At 38.1% G+C, this 18,251-nt stretch overlaps 1 protein-coding gene across 1 annotated transcript in view; it reads left to right on the forward strand.

Moving 5' to 3' along the window:
• LOC5568685 (mitogen-activated protein kinase kinase kinase 7) overlaps positions 1-18,251 on the forward strand; it is a 94,664-nt gene that overhangs the window by 32,281 nt on the left and 44,132 nt on the right. The gene's annotated exons all lie outside the window — the stretch shown is intronic.

Genomic DNA, 18,251 nt, shown 5'->3' on the forward strand with positions numbered 1-18,251 from the left:
AATGATATAGCAACTGCTTACAAAAGATATTCTCAGGTTCTAGCAATTTCAAAAGGCAATTACTTTGTTAAGCGAGCTTGACACAACATTAGCACAACAGCTGTTGCGCTTACTGGCATCACATGGCAAGTCTACTCGGTATCTAGGGAAAAGAAATCCAAAACGTACCCATTAGCGTGGGACAAAATTTAAATTCTCGCTCCAGTCCACTTTTTGGATTGCATTTGGGTTCCATAACAATTGTGCAAAATTTCAGCTCGATCGGTGAAACTATATTTTAGCGCCAGCTGTTCAAAGTTTGTATGGGATTTACTATGGGAAAACTTACTTTTGCAAAGAAAAATCGCCAGAGGTCGCCCATTGACCTCTATAAGAATTCCGAACGCAGACCTCGATAGGTAATTTTACCATAAAGAATATTGCCGAAGACCGCGAATCAATCCGACACTTGTGAAGAAAGTTATTCAATGAAAACCTATTGGCATGGCGACGTTGATTAACACGTAAAGGAATAACAATAATAACAAAATTGGGCCAAATTTCCGAATAGTAGATGCTTAATAACTTTTTTCACAAGCATCGGATTGCTTTGCGGTCTTCGACAATGTTGTTCATCGTAAAAATACTCACCGTGGTCTGCGTTCGGAATTTTTATAGAGGTCAATGGGCGACCTCTGGCAATTTTTCTTTGAAAAAGTAAGTTTTCCCATAGTAAATCCCATACAAACTTTGAACGGCTGGCGCTAAAATATAGTTTCACAGATCGAGCTGAAATTTTGCACAGTTGTTATGAGATCCAAATGCAATCCAAAAAAAGGGACTGGAGCGAGAATCTAAGTTTTTCATATACCGTGTCCCAAGCTAGTACCCATGCGATACGGCGGCTTGAAAGTTGTGAGATCTTCACTATCCTAAGGAAATGCCTTAGGAAGATTATACTAAGCAGTAAATAATTATTGCACAACAATATAAATATTTAGATTTATCGGTTACGGCTAACCAGGCGAGTTGAAGTTTTAAGGGGGCAGGATCCGTCATTGATTTCGGAATTTTTAAAAGCAGTTTTTTCGTTCAAAATCAAGAAAATTTACATGAAAATGTGTTCAGTGTATACTATTCTCCAACCGACATACAGTGAACACATTTTCATCGAATATTTTTATTAGATTTGGACAGAAAAACTGCTTTTGAAGTTTCGATGATGACGATGATTATGATGACGGAGCGTTGAGTGTTAACAATGCCTAGTAGGCTGATGCAAATTTTGAAGTTTCTGCTCCCCCATGCTTAAACGATGTCGATTATAATAAAAATCATTCTCCCAAAATTTGAAGTGATTTGGAAGAAATTTGGTTGTGTACACGCCATTTGAAGTTTGTATGGAAATTACTATGGAAAAGGCAAACCTTTTGTGTTCAGTCCTCTAACTGCTCGTAATAATAATATATGAAAAAGTGAACATACCCTTCTCATGTGAATTTTACTCAGTTACAAATTTTCCGAAGACGACATTTTGATTGGACGTAAAGATAATTTGTGATCATTGATAACAAAGTCTAAATCATGCTGAGATGATCATTCAATTACTTTCAGAGCAACACTGCTTTTTTGCTGTAGAACATAGTAGCCTGGAATACTTTGATCTATTCTACCCGCCAGGAGCACCACTGTTGCCTGCCGAGCAGTTGGTTAAGCATGCAAAAGGCAAACCCAGGTTATGATTATAAATAGCAATTTATCCTGACGTGCAATCGAAATGTGGTCTTCGGCAAAGTTGTAGCTGAAAGGATTTCACATGAGTAGAGTTTTTTTCACTTTTCCATAAAATATTATGATGACAAGATAGAGGGCTGAACACAAAAGGTTGGCGTTTTCCATAGTAATCTTCATATGAACTTCAACTGGCGTGTGCACAGTCAAATCTCTTCCGAATCACTTCAAACTTTGGGGGGATGCTATTTACCATAATAAAAATCGTTTAAGCATAAGGGAACCAAAATTTTAGAATTTGCATCACTCTTATGCCCCAGGCATTGCATATACAATAGAAAGCGTTGTGTTTGGATGAGCATCTAATTCTTCCGAAAGAGGTGCGCTTTGGGAAAGTAGACCACGTGATTACCCAACTAACAATGTTAACGCTATAAGCCAAGATTATTTGCTTTGTGCTGTATAACAGTTGAATTGAAGCAGCGAACGCAGCAAAAAATGAAAGTTGTCAAAAATAGAACGATTAGCGTTAATACAGCTGTAACGCAAACGTTTTGCAGCTACAAATCTTAGCAGAATGAATTTCGTCAGTTATCGCTTTTGCTGCGTTTACTAAGCTGTAACTCAACACCGTAAAAGATAGCAACCTAATGATGTGGAATAAAACTCGCCATCATCAATCCGGCTGTTTCTATACAATATGATTTTTTATGCTGCTCAATATATATTTAAGAAACGTTTTGTTGTCAGTTATACAGCGAGCAAACAGCAGAAAGCTGTAAAACAACAACTTGAGGCGCATCTACTCAGCTTGTTGGGTGTAAACATTGCGTTTGACGTTTCGCACCCTTCTACAGCCTGATGAAGTGGTGTAAGCGCGGCTATGACATCTTTTACGATCATTATTGTTAAAATAATGTGTGAAACGTTTTCGAAGTAGAACAAAACGATGCGTTTTCTTTGTCTTTCGATATAGACTGTGGTGGTAACAAAAACAGCGTCGAGACTTGTGGATGCAGAGATCGTGAGTTCGATTCCAAGCGGTTGCAGGTAACGTTGGGAACATTAATTCAGATACTTATGATATGAATTCCGGAAGCTGTGAAACAGCTTGAAAATAATATTTAATTGATAATACAGTGAACTGCCCATAACTGCATATTTGTAACATTCGACAAAAGTAGGCATTGAGTAAATGGAACACCAAGTGTTCATTCTATGGCAGTATGGGAGGAAACTAATATTTCTAAAAAATACCAGGAACTCAAAATTGCTTATTTAAAGCTGATATTTTGTACAACTCATATCGCATACTGGGAGAATTGTCAGAAAATAATTCTGATAGAAATTTCATTGCTTTCACATTACGAGGCCCACTTATAATCTCAATGTGACTGTTATGCGGTTGTAATTACCAATGTGACAAAACAATTCACATGAGACAGACAGGCTATCTTTTTACATGCTTTTTCTCCTCTGAAACTCAAATCAGTTAATCGATCGCCGTTTCCTGAATTATCCTAAGCCTGCCCAAAATACATGATTTATCCTAACATCTAGAGCTCTCAAAGTATCATCTCGAACCACTTTCTCCTAGAGATCAATTCGGTCCCCATGTCGTCCATCGTTCGGTTGTCTCGTGTGAGTGCATTATTTATAAGAGCAAACGACTGCCTCTGACTCATCGCCATTTGGCTGGTGGTGTGTTAAAGTTGGCCTTTCAGAAGAGCCGCGTCGATGTTTTGCCATCAGCTGCCCGCCGCCATATACTCTAGTTAGGACGGACTGATCTTGCGAGATCGGCTCAGATGAAAATTCTGAAATGATCGAAATTTTATTGATGCATTAAAATCAAGCTCAGCCGTGATTTATTAGGCCCGAGGTGGAGATTTCGGCGTAACGCTGTCACCTCGATGCCCAAGGACCGGTCGAGCTGCCCAAGCGACGGACTTTGTTGCCTAAATTGTTTACAAATTTTGAAGCTTAGGCACGTTTTTCGTAATTTTGATGGGGAATGGAAAGCTATAAAATTTTGACGGAAACACTTGCTGTTTTACAAGAGTAGTTAAATAAAAGGTTTAGTGACAGTGCCGCTAGGTATTTTACGTAATCTTTCCTGGTTGTGATTCGGAAGGAGAATATCTAATTTTCGCTTTCAGTATCATAAGGGCGTAACTGCAGCGCTTGATTTCTCCCTAGTTCACATTTTCAATGGTGCCCGGTTTCAACTGCTCGAGACAGTTTGGTGTGCGCATTTGCTACACTCGAGCTGTAACTACAGTGAAAGTGTAACATTCATGAGCAAAACAGGACCATAAAGAACGTCACGTTAAAAAGAAAATGTCCAATATCAAAACGAACTAAATGAGAAATGTGAAAAAAAAATCCAAACTATACTATAAATCAGCACGTCCCATACAAAAAGTACGCGTTTTGTATAAAATTGACGTATGTCGACACATTTCTTATTTGGACAGATTGCTTTTAGGTATTTACTACATGGAAAATGGACCAAATTAGCTTATGCTCGGCCTCCTACTTTGATCCTTGTTTTAATGCATGTTAGCTAACCGATTATCTAGCTATCGACTGTTGACGTGTTTTCTTGGTCGGAGCGCAGCGCAAAGGTAGTATGCTGCACATTTGGCTCTCATCCGCGTAAAAGTGTGACATTAAATTCTTTCGATTACATTGCTGAAAGATAAATCAGCGTACCTTGCGATATCTGCAAGCAAAAATCGGACAAAACCCAAACCATATATGTTTAAATATGTGAACTTCGAAGCAAGAACCTTAGCCATTTTTTTTTTTTTTTTTCATTTTGCCTTTTTGGCAATCAGACAAGGCTCAAAGATTTATTAACCACTTCAATGTCAGCATTTTCTTTGACCTAACAAAATGTTTACATCACGATAACTTAGTTGTTTTTTTTATAATTTCAATACTATCTCATAACATTCAGTTTCCAAAATTTTTCGTTGTACTTCTTTGTGGACTCACATTTAGTTATAACCCATATAAATACCTCAGGCTACATAATTTGTCCCATGTTTGTCTTCATGTTCGCGTTTCGAAACATTACTTTGATGTGAGTTTGTTGTAAAAAAATGAAGCAAATTGGTGTAACTGTTTTTGAGTAATTAACTTTCATGTTTCTGTTACCACTTTAGACATATAAAGTTAATAAGTTGTTCGGAAAAACACTTTTTTCAATTTTCTAATTTTTTAGAGTCTGCTTCACACATTTGCATAATTTTTTAAAAAAGCTTTTCAATATCTGATACTGTACTGTCAGTATTGTTTTGTTTCATAAATTGACACATTCAAAAATATATGTAATACAAATATATGGGGATTTTAAGCTCAAAAATCGTAATTTAGTGCCCACGGTGTACTATATTTCCCACGGTGTTCTATGTTAATTTTTATGCCGTGGATATTTTCGCTAATTAAATGAGCGGTCCCTTCAATCTAGCATACTACGATCCCTCTGTAAGTCTATCTCATGCGATATTCCTTAACTCTATGTTATCTGTTTTAGTTTCCCATAAAATGTTACCTCTCAACTTGATATTTTCATGGATAGTGTCAAATATCCTCAAAATGGTAATAAATTTCTTCAAACAGCGTTTCGGATCTACCTCGTAAAATACGTTTTTCTTTTAGTTGGTTGTACAGTCACCCCACAGTTATGCATCAGCTAAGGGTCATTTTTCAGAACAAAATGTGATTAAAAAACAAGGTGACACTGTACAAAACAAAATTACCTTCCTGACACTGCAGAATATAGTTGTTTTTAAGAATACATCTCAAAATTCCCCATTATTTACGAAAAAGTGTCGAATTCGATAGAAATTCCAAACGATGTCCACTCCACAGATGTGGATCAGTGGGTGAGGAGGATCCCTATTATGGATCAAATCGACTCATATTATTGATCAAAGCACTATAACAGCAAATTACCTGCGGGGTAAACGAATGGTGTGCTAGTGAAAGCATACGTTTTGGTGTTTGCTTCGGAATCGTCTTATCTTTGATTCATAACTGTGGTATGGGTTTCAATACCCCATAGTTATGAATCAACGCTTCTGGGAATACGGTTGACATTTTATTTCCTACGGACGGAAAAAAATGCCAGAGCATGTTATAATTGATTGCGATGATGTACAGCTTTATAGTTCACGTAGGTAAAATGTGTTCTGTGTAATTGCAACTCTATTTGATGAGATATTCCAGTTTTAATCCAACTCTGATCCATATCTGTATGCTATCCATAACTGTGGGGTGACTGTACGTCCATCACTGTGATCTTACTCATTGGACGACGAAGGATTCCGTACGTTGTCTGTACGACGGCTTGTCGCACACGACCATCACGCCCTGATATCATCGAAACGCGGTGGCCCCTTGTCCAGCCGTTGCGTATGTTCTTCTCGATCAACACCACCAAATCATCTATTTCCGGTGCCTTCTTCTCCTCGAACCACTCGTGTGTTCACCTTTTCCAAAAATGATCAACCATTTGCCTCGCCATGTCCCAATTCGTCCGACCGACGTCCTCAGATTCCATCAACGGTTGGTGACTGAGACAAACTGACCCTCTTCGAGGGCAGCTAGCCTCAAACGACTCAGGAACACGGAAAAACGAATCACTGCAAGAGCAATGGACTATGGCTTATATGGAAATTGATTGGACTAACAGCAGATCACTCTCCTACCTGCTCGGTGTGAGAGTAAAAGAGTAGAAGAGAGTGAAAGTAGATGCAAATATAGATTAGTTGAAAATAGATCTGTATCGGTAAAGAAGCGCTACAGATCAACTATGATTCCGGCACAATGGTGGCCACGAGCGCAGAGTGCCTTTCAAATAAACATAAGGAAAAAACGGTTTTTTTTATCGGACAACGCCATCAGAACTGAGGTGGATAAAATGGTTTGGCGTTAATATCTCTTATTCTATGGACTGATAAGGGATAAAGATCAATGGATGAGAATTGAAAATAGCGCCTGCTTCAGCGCTGACCGTGAGCAAAGTTTCGTCATCCGGGTTGTTGAAGCTGGTTAAAGATGCCAGAGCGACCTTCACCGTTCGCACAAGCCGTTCCCATAGTCCTACAAAGTGTGGGGCGGTGGGCGAGATTTAGAACCATTGCGTATTGGCAGCAGTGAAGGCATCTGCTAATCCGTTGTTGATTTCGTGGAGCTCCTGATGCAGCTCACGGCTAGCAACCTTAAAGGTAATCCCAATGTCCGTATATCTCGCTGGGTGCCCCACGCATCGTCACAAAGCGACGGATTGCTATCTATTGCGAATGTATGGCGCTTACCGATAAGTAAGTAAATTAGGCGATCCACCTTTTCACCAGCGAACAACCACGCTTCACAGCTATGAAGCTTTCTGTACCTTACAGCTCTGGCACTGTCTAGCGGTCTGGCGTACCACTGTGCGAAGGTTTGGTATCTGGAAACGCTGCCGGATTTTATTCACCACTGCTTCATTTGCGGTGATACCAATCAACCAAGAGTTCAGTAATCTTTTGCGGCCATTCCGCTTCTGGACGTCGTAAAAAGTCTGGTGCTTCAACCCATCTGAAGTCGGAACTCAGATAGGGTCCCTTTCCCCACTTGTTCGCCTCGTCAGCCACATTTTGTTTCGGCGGAATACAACGCCAATCTTCTGCATTCGCCCTGGACAATATCTCACTTACTCGGCAGGCTACAAACTGGCGGTAGCGTCTGTGATCGGATCGTATCCAGGCAAGTACTGTTTCCGAATTTGTCACAATAGTCCGCAGCATCCTAGTGCCCAGAAGGGCTCCTTATAATTCCAGTTTCGATATAGAGAGAGTTGTTAGCAGTGCTACCTTCGCCATAGCCATCACGAGAACACAGTAAACTTCGTTGTCAATCTCCGCTAACACAGGCATACCATCCTCACTTGCATCGGTAAATATGTGGAGTTGTAGTTCCCCAGGGAAACACGATTCGGATTCTTGAGAGCTTCAGTCCAACGTCGCCATTTTTCCTGGATTTATGCATAAACCTCTTCGTCCCAGCCAGTCTGCATCCTCTTAACATCCTGAATGATGATTCGACTATGTATCACAGAGCGGGACATCATTCCCAGAGGGTCGAAGATGCTCATAACGGATCGTAGCAAGTTGCGCTTAGTTGGTACCGTAAATTCGGGTGAAATTGATCAGTAGGGTGAAATTGATCACAGTGTCACATGATTTTATTTCTTCTCAATGGAGCACAAATATCAATGTAACCTACAGTGAATGAACGTTGTTAGTCGTAACAATTGTCGAATTGTGTGTTGTGCAGTTTTTTGCGTTAAATAATGTTTATATCTATGAAAATAATGTAAAATATTAAAATCATGTTTGGTGCAGTATCGACAAACATCCATAAACTTCTTGTTCTAAGCAAGGATTGGAACATGGTATAAACCTGAAAGTTTGTAAGGATGCTTAAAATGTATCCACAAACCAGATTTCAACATCAAAGCTCGTAACAATTTGCTCATTCGGCTGAAATAATTGAATTTCTTTTCGATATCAGGAAATTCCTTGGGAAATTGCCTATATTTAGGCGTTTTCCGCGTAATTCTTTAAATTTAATCATTCATTATTTCTATGAATATTATATTGTTAAGAATGTGGCAAGCATATTCGGATTCAGGGAACTCTAATTCAGTATGTAGAGTTGTTTAAAGAGCTAACAATAATTGCATTGACAAGTGATCAATTTCACCCCGAAGTGGAATCCCCAGATTTTTTATTTTGGATATGATTTTTAACACTAAAATCACATTTGTTAGAAAATTTCGGTTTATGAGTCTATGAGGCTCACCGTCGTACTTGTTTCCCTGCACTTAGTTGTTTGGCATTGGCAACATTATAGAAAACAGGAAAGGAATACCATGAAAAATGATCAATTTCACCCGAAATTACGGTACCACTTTTCCTACATCCATTTCCAACTCGCTCCGTCGTCTTGGATCTTGTGGATCCAGAGTCCTCGACCTGTAGAAGAACGGTCGAAGAATAGGGTCCTAAAATGTTTAATGAAATCTTGTTTTCATTTAATAACACGAAAGAGCATGTTACTGCAACTACTTTTACAGTTTTTCCCGCTCAAATAACGGATATATCATATTAAAACTTTAATTTAAAAATTGGATCCATAAATGAACCTTGACACTTGAGATCATGTTTGACGTTCGCTTAGTCGACAAAAATACCACAGGGGTTCAACTTTTTAACACCGGGGTTGTTCCTTTCTGACATTTTGGAAGGGACACGGAAAACAAAATACACCCAAAATTTGAGTTTAAACCAAGGGGTGTGACAAAATTTAAAAATAAACTAAAAAAATGTTTTTTGGTCTTCAACTATCGGAAAACATTAGAAAATTGAGTAAACATATGTTTTTGACCTAAAATTAAGCGTTTGGCACTAAAATTGGGACAGGGCTTTAGGACCCTATTGGACAGTCTGATGGTGAAACTTCCATTAGCGTGAACCTGCTTTACCTCCAGCGCAAAGTCGGCTTCCTCCTCGACGCCTAAGCACTGGTTGACACATCACCAATCGTTACTCCGGAAGACCTTCGTGGATGCGTCGTGACTGGGACCGTATGCTGGAATTACTGCTACCGGTGGTACACACATTGCTGGCAGAGGAAGTATTGCTCCTATATTGCTCAAACCCTGGTTTCTGGAACGGGAGTGTGTTGGCACGGTACTGTACAGCATGGCTGCTGACAAAAACATTGATGACACGGAAGGCATTGTTGACATCGGTGCCGAGGTCATATTGGGTTACACGGAAACCATGATTAGAGCATACGATGAACTGGCTAGGTTGTCTTTTTTCGTTCCGGATATTGGCGTGGACGTTGAATTAAACGGGAATGCCACTGATGTAGGAATCTCTGCCACAACTGGATGTATGAGTGACAGATTCGTGAGGTGATTACCCACCCTTTCCATCCATTCTTCCACTCGTCCTACTCCGGATTCTTCGACTATCGTAGTCATTGTCGGCTTATCCAGTTCTCCACTTTGCAGAATCTGATCGCTGATTTCAAATAATGCTTCTTCCTTGCCAGCTCCAGCATGTGCTGAGTTTCCATCTCCTGTCCTAAAAGCACTCGTTGCTCCTATAATTGGCGAAGAGTAGCGAATGTTTTTTCAGAGAACTGAGAGGAACAGCTCCCGATTAGGCTGATAACACTACCGCCCACAACAAAAGCCGCCGCACAAGACGACATCGGCTTATTCGACTCGTTCAAAAGCCCAGCAGTCACAATTGACAATGTCGACGTTGAAGGGGTCACCAGGGTTGTCGTCAGGGGTATAGTTGGCGGTAGAGGGCGATAGGCAATCGATGACTTGCAGACGCTCCGATCGTCGACTTAACCTTAAACTTTATTGGATCGTAGAACAGCGTTTCGGATCCGCATCGTATAAGACGTTTTTTTGCCTTTTCATGCTGTGGAAGAGCATTTTTTATTTGAATGTTTTAGTTTTACAATTCATTAAGGTGACTTACTTAAAGTTATCCAACTTATTCAAAATGACATTTATCGTTCGTGGAAGATAACGAGCCACGAAAGGAAAAGAAGACAGACATACACCACCCTCTGTTGGGCGCCGATTGCTGTGTATCACCACGTGTTACATTCACAGACACACTCTCATTTTGATCAATGAACAGAGACGAATATTTTCTATTTTCTGTGCCATGTTTGCAACCACAGTGTTGTTCGATGATCCAATAGATAATAATTAAGTTGTTTAAGGTTGTATTACCAGAAAATATGCAAGGTATTACTAATTTTACGTAAATCATAAATTACCCGAATGGCTCGACACTGTTTTTTTTCCTTACTTTTATTTGTTAGGCACTCCGTGCACTTGGCCACTACTATGCCGAGTATCATATACAGAATCTATTTATAGTTCTTATTGCTATTTCTCTCATACCGAGGAGGTAGAGGAGAGAGCTGTCCTTGGTCAAATCCATATCCATATCGAATTCCATTGGTGTGCGGTGGTTCATTTTGCCATGTTTATGTGTCGTATGAGGCAACAGCCTACAAAGAGGGTCAGTGTGTCTCAGTCACGATCCGATACTGACGAAGGATGGATGTGTTTCCCAAACACGATCCTTCGGTCCTTCGTGCGGCGTCTTCTGGTGGCTGGACGGAGTTTTTTTTTTGTGGGGGGGGATTGGGAATCGAACCCATGAAATTCCGCTTGCGAAGCGAAAGCGTAACCTCGAGGCTACGGGACCCCCCAACTCGACACTGTTGTAGTCTGTGAGAATTACTTTTCTTGAACGCTCTCTCGCCACGTACCAAACGAGAGAGTGAATTTAAACATTGTTATGGTTCGTGAACTGTTGCACTCCTTGAATATGGTTCGATCGGCTTATTCGGATTAAAATCCAAACACTGAGAGTCCTAAAGCCCTGTCCTAATTTTAGCGTCAAACGCTTAAGTTTAGGCCAAAACACATGTTTACTCAATTTTTTAATGTTTTCCGTTAGTTTAAGTCCAAAAAACATTTTTTTATGTTTTTTTTTTAGATTTTGTCACACCACTTGGCTTAAACTCAAATTTTGGATGTATTTTGTTTTCCGTGTCCCTTCCGAAATGTCAGATAGGAACAACCCCAGTGTTAAAACTAAAACCCCTGTGGTGTTTTTGTCGACTAAGCGAACGTCAAACATGATCAAAACTGTCAAGGTTCATTTATGGATCCAATTTTTAAATTAAATCTGAAACATGTCGTTCTTTGAGCGGGAAAAAAAATGCTAAAGTAGTTGCAGTAACATGCTCTTTCGTGTTATTAAATAAAACAAGATTTCGATTCGACGTGATCATTATAATACAAAATGTTTCATTGAGAAAACTCTCTCGATGACAGCCTTGTCATCGTTCCGGCATTTATGAAGTTATCCGTCCGTAGCTGTCCAATGTCGGAATTTGAATAAAGGCGGACGTGGGGTGTCCGCGGCAGTGCAGCTAGGTCCCGCAACAATGATAGTTACATGTAGGCATGCAACTCATTTGAAGGAAATTAAATTTTATATTCTTGAATACTTTTTAAACATTGTTACATGTGAAAATGTGTTAAAATTTTACTCTTTGACATGCTAAAACTACCATTTCAAATGTACTTTATCAATTTATTAAAAAGCTCAAAAATTGAAAAAATGAGTTTGTGTTTCTCGATATCTCTTTAGTTCGATGGTTCCTCATTATCTAGAAAGAGTGGACTGTATCCCAAAAAAGCAGTTGATCGACGAAGATTATGAAAATACATAAATTTCTTAGAATTTGTAATTAAACTATCAAAAACACAAAAAAAAAATCGTGATTTCAATATATTTTGGGGTCAACATTAAGGGATTAAGAAAATATATGAATATAAAGGGATGAAGGGAAGATAGTGTAAATTACAGTGATCTAACAACATTAGAAAATATCATTAATAAATGTAACCACACATACTAAGTTCGATTTTATATACTTTAAAATAACAATAAATCAAGAACAATAGTTTGTGTGTAAATTTCTCTTATTGAAAGCAGTGTAATGTCTGTTCGGAATAAAGCATTTTATTATTCCTTTTAAAATTTGCGTTAGAAGAACTTAATAAAAGTCTTGATTTTATACTTTTTCATAAATAAACTAATATCAGAAATATAATTACTGGATCACTAACTGAGTACCTAAATAGTAAGATTGGTTGATGACAGATTGGAACCATATTTGTTTAACCCCTTCTTCTCAACGCTCAATTTTGCCCTTCAGTAACTATTTATCTCACTGTGGTGCAACCCAAACATATGTACCTACAGCTTTATATGCCATTATGTCTACAAGTGGCACACCAGGGCCATCACTGGCGGTAATCCTCACCTCACTGCATGTAGTTCGCGGGGAAAATTAGTAGTCACACAGAAAAACTATGCTAATTTGCTGGCATGCGTAAAAATAAAACACATCAAATTCTGGTCATTCAGCACGAGTCACGGTTTCATAGGGGTAAGATGGCCAGAAATGAGACAAGAAAGAGTGAGGGCATTCAAGCCAAATGTAACAAATATGTAAAATGTCTCATCCACTTATTAATAGAAAATCAAAACTTTGTCTTAAAAACAAGCTTTTGATATTCAAACAAATTTTCAGGCCTGCTATGTTGTATGCTGTACCAATATGGACTAGCTGTTGTAATACCAGGAAGAAAGCTCTGCAGAGAATTCAAAATAAAATTTTGAAAATGATTCCTCCCTGGTATAGTATCAATGAGTTACATAGAATATCCAATGTTGAAACATTGGAACAAATGTCAAATAAAATAATTATTAATTTCAGGCAAAAATTGTCACAATCTTCTATTGCCACGATTAATGCGTTATATGTTTAGGTTAAGTATATTCAAAACGTTTTTTTTCTCTTATAAGCAGGTGAAATCAACTCTGTAAAAAACCTGAACTGCTACGGCAAATGAAATGTAATATGTTGTTAACAAAATGTTAATTAAATCTTAGATTTGTTTTACCAAATTAGGATGATAGTGTTGTCTAATAACACAGAACACCTAGATATAAGAAATAATGAATGTAATGTTTGGAATGATTATAATAAATAAATAAAAAAAAAAGAAACAAGAAAGAGAAATCGGAATTTGCTGAATATTTAAAAAGTCATTTTTTACATAGTTCTGCCGTATTTCTATTTTGAATCAATTTTGAAATTTGTATTATAAATTTGAAATAGTTGCCGTGTTCGGTACTAAGCCATGAAGTTTAATCCTGTGTATAGTTCAACCAAAGACAAATTAAAGACCTCCATGTCCCTTTCAGTTGCCCAAAATTTTATGGCTCATAAGGTAATCTAGAATGCCGTGAAAAGTGTACTGTGATCTGTCAAAACTATGGTAGCTTTTGCACTACCGAGGGACCAAATGCAGAACTAGAAGTGGGACGGACCTGGTTCAACAGATGTAGTGTCTTAATATCATCTGCTCCCTCCTAAACTTCGCTACAGTAAAAAAGAAATAAAATTAACGCAGTTGTGCCGGACCACAACTGTACAAATCGTTCACTACTTAAGCGACGATTTTTGCTGCCATCACCTTGCACAATCTGATAGTTGCCTTGGGATGTGTTTTTTTTTTTGTGGACACCTTTCAACTACCAGCTAGGACGTAGGGGTCTGAACGGGTGTACAGCGCGAGCAAATTAATTAGAGTTAATTAAATAATTAATTGAAGGACATTTACACATTAAAGCTACCGCACGACACTGTCAGACTGACGACGGGCTTGAGATGACGTGCGCACTTTTGGTTAAATGTTAAAAGTCGAATTCTGAGCGGAATACCGATGTAGGAAGTGCTGCAAGCTTAGCTCGCTTAAGGCTTAGTGAGATTGGAACATAGTATAGAAGTGTTAAGACAATTAAATATTTGGACTCTAGTTACTTATCTTGAAACCATGCTGATAAATTTGAACACTGAGATTGTGAAAATGATAAGGACGGTAACGAACTAAACTTGGATCATTTACATAAACGAAGATTACATTTATAATTGTAATCCCAATACATCCGATAGCAATACTGTCCCCCAGGTTTGAAGCGTGTTTAGATGGGTTTTGTCATGCAATATCATCATCCCGATCTAATCAGAACTGATGCAGAACATGATAAACTGACTCTCATGATGTGCTGCGAATCATGATTGTTACAGAGAGCGATAAGCGAGAGGTACTTTCAAAATAAAATCTCTGGCCTTTATTATTTGTCGAAGTTTGATGCAAAATAGATACTGAGGTTTGTATGATCATTTGGAAACAGAATTTTTCCTTTGGTTGGTCATGGTTCTTCAGAATGAGCAGATTAAGCTAAAATATGTTTAAATCTTCAGCGCTAAAGATATGAGTTTCTTCTGTCACTTGACATGCGCAATTTTTCCAGACGAGACATGTGAACGATCTCACCCCTTTGTGGGTATTTTAAAAGCATTCTTTACAAAGATGTTGAACTCGAAGACTGCATGACAAAATTTAAAGCTATACATCAAATACTATTCTTGCAATGAAAAAATAGTAGACAAGAATCATGCTCAAAGCAAAAAAACAGAGTCTTAATAGATTAAACCAGTGCTTCCCAAACTTTTTCAACTTTCGCCCCCTTGAGGCCAAAATTTATCTGGAATCGCCCCCCTGATATGTGATTTCAATATTTTGTTTAATAAAGTGCTCTATGTCGAATAATGTCTGCGACTCGCATATCCACAGAATCATGACACAATAACTATTATGCATACTTAAAAACATTTTCTTAAATATTGGTATCCCAAATTTATTAGGAATGATTTACTAGACTGCTATTTATAATAGCAATTTCAACAATATTTTGCGTGCATTACAGGTTACTGAACTAGTTTTCGATATAAGTTCGGCCCAATTTAAACTATTCCAATGTAATATATGCATAGGCGCCAACTTGTGACGTAGTTGAGGGGATGATTCGTTAATGATGATTTCAAACTGATATATCTTTTATTTATAAAATTATTGCAATAATTTTCTGAAATTGTGAATAATAAATGTTTGACGTTTCTGGCAACGTTTTTTTTTTTCATTCAATCCAAAAACACTGAACAAATATATGAAAAACCAGAGTGTTTTCCAACTCATATATCAATGCAATATATAAAAGGGTATTTTTTTCTAACACCAAGAAAAAATTGTCTTTCAAATGATTGTACCATAAGAAATGATAAGAATGAGTGCAACCGAAACTTCAAAATGGGTACTGTAGATTTTTTTCTGTAAGAATGCTAGATGCGAAATATTAGCTTCCTAACCTCAAAGTTCCCACATAAAAAATCCTAATATAAAATATTGGGCATTTGCAAAAAAGTTCTTAAATTCTTAGATTCATATTTTGTACATCCAAAATATGTTGTGTTCTAAATGTTATATGTGACTAATCATCCGACATTGCAAAATCTCAAATACCAACCATTCTCAAAGCTCACATGATATTAAAAAACCTGAATGCATAACATGCGTTTGACAATTATCAAATGTAGTCTATCATAATTTTAAAATTACCCTGATTAGCGATAAATCGATCCAAGTTAAAATATATCTGGAATTAGTTAAGTTTGGAATTGTTTAACCTTCAGATGTGTGTCCTAAAAATATTATAAGTATTTTTTTTTTTCAAATGCTCCTCTGTGTTACTTTTTTCGCCCCCTTTCTGGATTTTTCGCCCCCCAAATTCTGTTTTACAAATTTTCGCCCCCTTGAGCCTGAAAATCGCCCCCAGGGGGGCGAATTCGCCCACTTTGGGAATCACTGGATTAAACAAATCAAGTAATGAATAATATAATTTATGATTCGTTTTTTTTTCATATAAAAAGTACTATAATACATGATATGATGGTTTTTACATTTGTTATGGATACTATAAAATAACTATTAAGCTCTATGTAATGTCAATCCAAATAACGTAATCGTCAGCATTCGGAAAGCATCACAATCTACGTGCACTGATCTTGGTGTTGTTCGTTTCGACGTTGATGAGTAACAGCAATCTCGATCGTGCGCTCGCAACCATACCATGTAGACTAAGCAGTGCGTAAGTGAACATATTTGCGTATTTCAGCCAAGCTTGATTTTCACTAATTTTCCTTTTCTACGCTTTTCCTGATCCGTTCCATTATTGCATTGCCTTCTAGTTTTGACTTAGTCATTCGGAGTAATTCTGCCTTTTACACGCCTGAACGAGCGGCATAATGATGACGGCGATGTTGGGTGCTGATGAAGTGACGAGAATTATATAAATACGACGGGTATTAAAAACAAAAATAAACAAATAATTTTGAACGCACCGCATGATTCGGTGCAGTGTTTCTCGAAATCTATTCGCCTTTTTGAGTGCATTGAGTGACAAACTCGGCAAGCGAACCCGGAACACAAACAACGAGAAGGATGTGAAGTTGATTTGGATGGAAAAATCAACTGCAGTAATTCTAACAATTCATGCAGAAGTTTTTTTAGTATGAGAGCTGCACCAGAAATTTGTCTTGGATGTGCACCAGTTATACGCTTTGACTTTCTTTCTGAATATATTAACCCATTAACGAGCAGTGATCTATTTTATTATCAGATGCCTCGAACGCCCTGTGATCTATTTGAGATCAGTTACGTTTATGAAAACAGTTAATTTATTTAAAAATGAGAAGGATGGTATATTCTGCAAAGCTGTAGAGGAGGTTTAAGGCATTCCAATGGTTGTTCAATTCATTCTGTTCCACTGGGTTGCGTTGGGTGCATGAAGTATTCAACTCTTTCAACTGTTTTGTCAACAGCTCTTGTCAGTACCACCACGCGTTATATTACAGTACGCGTGGTTTAAAAATAAGAGAAGCCTGAAATTCCAGAGCAGATCCAGGTTTTCCAGTAAGGATTCTGGAATTCTAGTGTGGATTTTCAGATTCCGGTGGGGATTCCAGACTGGATCCTCAGATTCCACTGTGAATACAGTGTAGATCCTTAGAATCTAGTGTGAATCCTGGGATCCTGTGATTGCAGTGTGGATCCTGGGAATCACGTGTGAACCCTCATATCACTGTTGATCTTGCTCTTCCAATATTGACCCTGCGAATCCAGTGTGGATCCTGGTTTTCCAGTTAAGATCCTGTGATTCTATTATGGACCGTGGGATTCCCGAGCATCCTAGAATAAGAGTGTGAATTTTGAGATTCCAGTATGAATCCTATAATTATAGTATAGATTCACGGGATTGCTGTGTGGATTCTGCGATTGTAGTGTGCATTCTGAGATTTTAGTGTGGATCCTGAGATTCCAGTGTGGATCATGGTATTCCAGTATGGATCCTGGTATTAGATTAGATTATAAGTAGTAGAACGCTAGTGTCGCTGTTGTCGCAAAAATGAACTATTTTATAAGTACTTTCAATTAAAGCTTTTGATGGTTTGACGTGTCACTAAGTTGTAGAGAGTGCTTTTTGGTTAGAAAAAAATATTTGACACTAATAGACCCGGTACTAAAGCTTTTAGAGCGTGGCAAACTAAATGTTGGTCATACGAACAGTCGCGACATTGACATTCTAAGGCTAATGCTTCTACTATTATGAGGTTATAGTGTGGTTACTGGAATTCAAGTGTGGATCATAGGATTCCAGTAAAGATCCTGTGATTGCCATATAGATCCTGATATTCCTGTGTAGATCGTGGGATTCTAGAACAGATCTTATAATACAAGTGTGAATCTTAGGTTTCTTAGGTGGATCCTGGCAATGAACCCTATGATATAATTCTGCAAAACAGTGAGTCGACAGGAAGGAGCGTCCAACATAGCTCTGGTCATCATAAGTTCCTACCTCACGCTTATACGGGTCAAACGATGACAAAGCTAAGGGTTGTGTAGTTAGCTGGTGGTATAGCCTGGGCACTGTTGTCCTTCTGACATCAGCTAGATGGATGAG

This window comes from Aedes aegypti, chromosome 1 (genome assembly GCF_002204515.2).
Source record: "Aedes aegypti strain LVP_AGWG chromosome 1, AaegL5.0 Primary Assembly, whole genome shotgun sequence".
Taxonomy (NCBI): Eukaryota; Metazoa; Arthropoda; class Insecta; order Diptera; family Culicidae; genus Aedes; species Aedes aegypti.